A 6,152-nucleotide genomic window follows, 5' to 3' on the forward strand; every position below is an offset into this window, starting at 1 on the left:
TTCAAAGAACAACAGCGGCAAATCTTAAGAGAGAGCTTGAGAAACCGAAGGATTTAATAAAGAGGCCCCAGTCCTGAAATACTGTGACAATACGCACAAAAGTAACTTGTCCGTGGACGCATCCCAGGAGAGTATTGGCACAATACTCTTTCAATAAGGCAGCTGAAGCTGGAGACAAGTGGCTAATGCCTCATGGCCACTAACAACAACCGAATGTAAATATGCTGAAAGAACGAAGGAGGCTTTGGCCTTAAGCCACGACAGTAAAAAAAAGTCTTTATTTATGGGAGGCCAGTGTTAGCTGAAACTCACCGTAAACCACGTACCGCTATTGCCAAGATAGCTCTGATAAATACCTCCTGGAGAATACAGAGATTGTTTCTTCAGCTACAAATGTATGTTTTACAAATTGAGTAAGCCTGGGTGAGATCTGGTGCTGCAGGCGAACTCCAGATCTTTTTAAAAAACTTCCAGACTTCCAGACATCGATCATGGGTGTGCCAAGCCTACTAAAAAAATAAAACCCTCTCTATTTGCAGGCAGAATGTGGACTCTGACTGCCAGTATCATTAATGAGTTGGAGCTAATGGGAAAGGTAATTAATGCTTTGGCACAAAGCTGCCAGGGCCATATTCTAGCCCCTGTTATGTTTCTGCAGAGAGGCCTGAACAGTAGATGCAAATTTTTAAAAAAACTAGGATGGAGAATCCTAAATGTATTAGAAACAGGTACATGAAAATCATTAAGGGATGAAAATCCCAACAGAATGGCCAGAGGTTGCTGAAAAATCAACTGTCACATTAAAGAAATTCAGTACCGTTGAGTAACTTTGTTTGTGCTAGCAATACAGCACAACCCCTCAGAAAACAACCCACACTGGTGGCAGAGAAAAATGAAGAAGCAAGCATAAATTTGCTTATTATTTTATTTATTTTTAATAATAATTGAAATATATTATTATTAATCCCCCAGCATAGCCTTTCTAGAAGTTGCTGCAACCAGACAGATTACCTTGCGCACCACATTCATTTTAACTAAATATGACATACGAGACACAGTAACATCTGACAACAGGCCACGCTGCAGTGGGTATTTCTGAAAGCAATTACTGAAATACAGATTTAGGCGTATCACAGCTAAATCCCAGTGCCTTCAAGCTTTCAAGGCTAATGGAAAAGTGTCAGAACATAGCACTGCCTGTAAAATAAAAGCCTGGGGGGTGAGACTCTGACCCTGTGCCGCGCAGGAGCGGTAGCGGTAGGGTCCTCGCAAGCGCCGTGCAGGGGCACGCGGAGGCGGCTGCGCTGCCCGGAGGCTCCCGCTGCTCCGTGCTGCTGGCTACAGCCCGGGGCCGGCAGCAGCACAGCGCCGGGCTCCCTGCTTCTCCGGGATCACGGACCAATGCCAAAGTCTGCGCTGGTATAAACATATACACTTTACCAGTGTGACTGCAAAACAACAAATACGAGCAAGCTGTAAAATACCAGAAAAATATTTTATGGCAGTTTTAGCTGCATCTACACCATAGTGTTTGCTGGGACAGAAAAGACGTTTAAAAACTTGCTGACCTTTACTCTACCAGCAGGTATGCCCCAAGCAGACACTCCCTAAGGGATACTTTTTGAAGATGTCAGTTAATTCTTTGTTAGCAAACCTCGTGACTTTTACCACTGCTGCTCCTAAAGTCCTGTCGTTACTCAAACATCTGTTTTCACGTTTAAAATGGACTTTTAGCCCTCACTCTGGAAAAGAGCTTGAAAACGTTAAGCCCAATGACAAGTATACAGATCACCGCACGCGTCATTTTTAAAAATTCTTCATTTGGGGACGGAAAGAGGTCTTGGGGTTTTGGTTTTTCTTAATGTCCAGAGCTGGCATTTCAGACTGCTCAACTAACAGAAGCCAGGAGCAAACTTCCTCTCAGCAGCAGGGGGAAAGTCGCAGGGCCAGCAAAGCCCGTCCCAAGCACCCCGGAAGGGAGGAGGAGACGGGGAGCGGCTCCGGCGGCTGGGCCCCGGGACCCCAGGACAGGCCTAGGGCCAGCTCCGCCGACGGTGGGGCGTGCTGGTCTCCCGCCCGCTGCGGGAAATTCGGTGGGCGCCCTGGGTCATGCCAGAGGCCGTCAGCAGGTCATGATCCGCGACCGGGACGCCGTCGCGCAAACAGGACAAGGAAATAGCTGTAATCAGTTCTTTTCTTAGCGTGTTTGAAGCCCCAGCGAGCACGACCTGCCCTTCTCAACCCCCCCGCCCCGGTAGCAGCAACGCGCTTCTGGGAAACCAGAAATAAGCCGGTAAAATCAGGGGTCACTTCTGAAAAAATGTTGCCTGTAAAATCAACCGTGGGTGAATGCATCTTCATAGAGCTAGATGCTCTCTCTCACTTGTTTTGTTCTTGTGAAAGTGAGGGAAAATAAGCATTTAAGGTATGAGGTTACTATTTGTTTTACTACTATGAAACTGCAAAATGTTTAGGCAAGATTTATTTCATGCTGAAAAATAAGCTTCAGTATTTTTTGTTTTATTTTTGGAAGGGTCTGACGGTTTGAGCCTGCAGGAGATAAAGCAGACTGTTGCATTTCCTTTCTCTGGAGTCATTATTTCCTCTGTATTTATCTGACTACCTCTTCTTTAATATGCATTTTTTTCCTAGGGTATTAGCAATTTCATACGGTAAGCAATTAAAAATAATACAATGTGCATTCATTACACTAATAGATAAACATACAATCTTATTCTCTATTATGGGGCTCATCTGGAGAAAGTCAATTTTGAATTTTCTTCTATAAAGGGTTGTGGAGAATGGAGAGAGCATCTTTTATCCTTTCTTCCCTTCTGCACTTAGTTTATTCATAGGTATAGATTTAGACCTAAAATAAGATTGGGCATGGCTGTCATTCATGAACACGTGAATATCTGGCACTGAGACTAGCACACAAAACCAATTGCAAAATAGAGCAAGCTTTGTAAAAATCTCAGAAGTCTCCCTTGTCTCATATTAATAGTAGAGGCAAATGGACTTCTAGGCATCCACAGGAAACGACAATAAAATGAAAGTTAACAATTCTTGAACATTGCAAGTAAGCAAGAGGCTTGAGACTCCTTAAGCCCTGAACAGAGTGAGAGGAATGCCAAACTGCACTGCAGCAGAGCAGAAAGCAAACTGTGTGTACATGCTTGCACCTCAAATCCTCCTCACTACTGTGGTCAAGCAGGGATAGAAGAAACAGGAAAATATTAGAAGGAAATGAAAGCTTTCTTTGTATTTACAGTCGGCCAAATCTGTCTCTGGTGCAACTCAAGAACAGTGTGGAGTTTTGCTTCATTGCTACAGTTAATACATAAAATTCAGAAAAGGTTTTCATTAGCATTTCCCTTGGAAGAACTTATCCACTGGCAACGATCCAAAAGTTAAGGAAGATTTATACACTAGAGTCCCATTCTGTATTCCTTGGGTAGTATCCCAAATTCCCTCCACTTTCACCTCCAAGGAGTCATTAGCATTTATCAGGTAAATAATCTGTAAAAGGCAGATTATATCCCTATAAATCCGTTATAATTGCACTGATTTCAAAAGTGTTACCGGAGATTTATGCCGACGTAACTGAGCTCACAGTTGGTAAGCTTTCTAAGGAAGATTCTGAATGTTTCCTCAAGAGAAAACAGCCCTTTCTATGTGCTATTTTTTTCTATTCTAAACGTCCTCGCCTTCCATCATAATGAAATACTTTATATAAATACAACATGAGGTAATGACACTAACTGAGAAGGAAAATAAATTGACACTAGAATATCAATCTGAACTCCTCCCACCTGTTTTCTATTAACATAGACCACCATCTTAACATTATTTAGCATGGTATTTTTATTTAATTCAGACTATCTATTCCTTCCTTACCTTACCTTCCCAAAATGAATTAAGAAATCTTTCTTCTTAAGAACATTTTAAGAATAGGTATATAAGTTCCAGCCTGTATCTCCATGGATTCCTCAGACTAAACACTCTTAGGGAAAGTGCATTCATCTGCTACTTTCTGCTGCATATCCAGACAGTAATGCACACTTTCGGTGGCTGTGAACCCTCTGAAGTGTTAACTCAGCCTTCACTGAAACTAGACTGAAGCTTGTAATGCACTGAGAACACTGATCCGTAGTGGCTTGTAGGAGTCCGGGGTCCAGTCGTGGACCGAGGAGCCCACTGTGCTCCTCTTCTACTGATAACATCAAGTCCATTATTTCTTATATAAAACATACACAGATAATGTATTGTAACAACATAAATACCCTCAATTAATGAAGATTGCAAAAACATTTATTCAGCTCCTTGATACACAAGATCAAGTGATCCTAGACATCAGTCTCAGAAATGTTTTTAAAAGTTTTCTTTCATTTGTAGTGTTACCTTATCTAAGACTCTGTTTGCAAAGAGGCAAAGAATTAATGATCATTAGTGTATTTTTTGTGAGAATGAACATCATTGTATCTTTTGTGAGAGGAAGCGAAATCATGTAGTTTCTAATTTTTCTATAATTCACATTATATATATATATATTTATATATATATATATAAAAATAAAAACTCACATTTCAGAGGCATGTAAAAAATCCAGGCACACAGAGAATCCATGCTCCAGACAGAGAGCTCACGGGTGTAGGAAGTCTGCAGCACTACAGGAAGCATGAGTGGATGCTCTGTAGGAACTCTATTACTAGGGATTGCTCCTTGAACCTCAGATCACCAGCCTAACTTAAAGTGCCAAAGTAGTCAGAAGTGTCACTAAAGAAAAAGGCACAGCATCTGGGGAAAAATAAATGGTTGCAGAAGAAGGATGACAGAAGCAAAACCATTTGATTAGGTATGCTAAACATCTGCACAAAGAGATGGTTCCCAAGCCATTAGCAACAGATTATTACGTAAATATAGACCTTCTTTTCACCCAAACCAGTTAAAAAAATAGTTGACGAAAATGTTTCCTTCTTTGACACGCCTTTCTGCTAGCAATAACATATCTCAAGACAGGGAGTGGAGGGCATTGCGTGTTCTGGTACTGTTGGCCAGTCAGGGAGAAGACTGGTTACAACTCATATCATTGATGGATCTCAGGGGGCAGGTGCCACCTGGGGGAATAAGGGCAGATAGTCCCCATAGGATTATGAGAGGTAGTGTGATCGATGGTCTTAATAAGATGCCTGGTACCCAAGGCAGCCTCTATCCCTTTTTCTCACTTAGCAGCTGGTTTCCTGGTTAACATCTCCTTTAGGTTCAGCTCTACAGCACAGCGAGATGGGTTTGTGTGAATGTTCTCCTTTAAATTATCCCACAGTCAACCTAGAGTACCCTTCCTCACCATGTGTCTTTCCTCACCCACTCCCTGTAATAATTTTCCATCTTCTCTTGCAAACATAAACGTAATCTCTCACTTACTATGAAGTAATGCAAACGCTGGGCTCCCAGTGTCTGTTAATGGCTCCAGATGTTCTCCTGTTTGCACTGCAGGATGATATGGCATGAATGCTAAGTGTGGCTCGTTGTGCTCCTCTTCTCACACAGACCTCATTGCTCAAATTCCATCTTGGTTCCCACAGGAAAACCTTCTGAAAAAACTTTCTGAAAGGCTTTTCAGCTCCTTGCTAGCTCATCTTTAAAACCACTCAGTCTTTTTAAAAAGCATTGGATTCACATCCCAGACTGTTCACTTTTGAACTTGCAGATGCTATTAAGCAGACCCAGGATGTTGTTATTAGCTTGAAGTTTGCTACAGAGACTCTTTTCTGTGCAGGTGTCCCAGAGGAGCAGCTGAGGTGTGACAAAGAAGGAGCTTTGTGCTTTGGCTGCCATTCCTACCTCAAAGCTCATACAAGTGGAATTATTATTAAAAGTTATTAATGGATATTCAGTTACAGGATCATGATCTAGATGAAGAATAAGACCCATTTCAGTAGCAAAACATATGGTCATGAACCTGCACACACCTGCACAGTAACAAGAAGTACTGGTTTTAGGCTGACTCTAGCCCTGGTTTGGGAACACTAATCAATCTGTGTGAGTGATGCCATGAAGTCTGGATTTGCTTCATAGCACTTTCTAATTACCTATACTCTGTTTTTCTCCAGTTTGCTACAGTGCACCTCTCTCCTCCAACAATGAGGGAC

At 42.0% G+C, this 6,152-nt stretch overlaps 1 long non-coding RNA gene across 1 annotated transcript; it reads right to left on the reverse strand.

The window, feature by feature from the left end:
- Window positions 1–971: 971 nt before the first annotated feature.
- On the reverse strand, window positions 972–5,632 carry LOC135324667 (uncharacterized). Its single transcript, XR_010385959.1, has 3 exons — window positions 5,425–5,632; window positions 4,584–4,797; window positions 972–1,448 (listed from the first exon to the last, which is right to left on the reverse strand). It is a non-coding gene; the product is annotated as an uncharacterized LOC135324667 (long non-coding RNA).
- Window positions 5,633–6,152: the final 520 nt, after the last annotated feature.

This window comes from Dromaius novaehollandiae, chromosome Z (genome assembly GCF_036370855.1).
Source record: "Dromaius novaehollandiae isolate bDroNov1 chromosome Z, bDroNov1.hap1, whole genome shotgun sequence".
In the NCBI taxonomy this organism is placed as follows: domain Eukaryota; kingdom Metazoa; phylum Chordata; class Aves; order Casuariiformes; family Dromaiidae; genus Dromaius; species Dromaius novaehollandiae.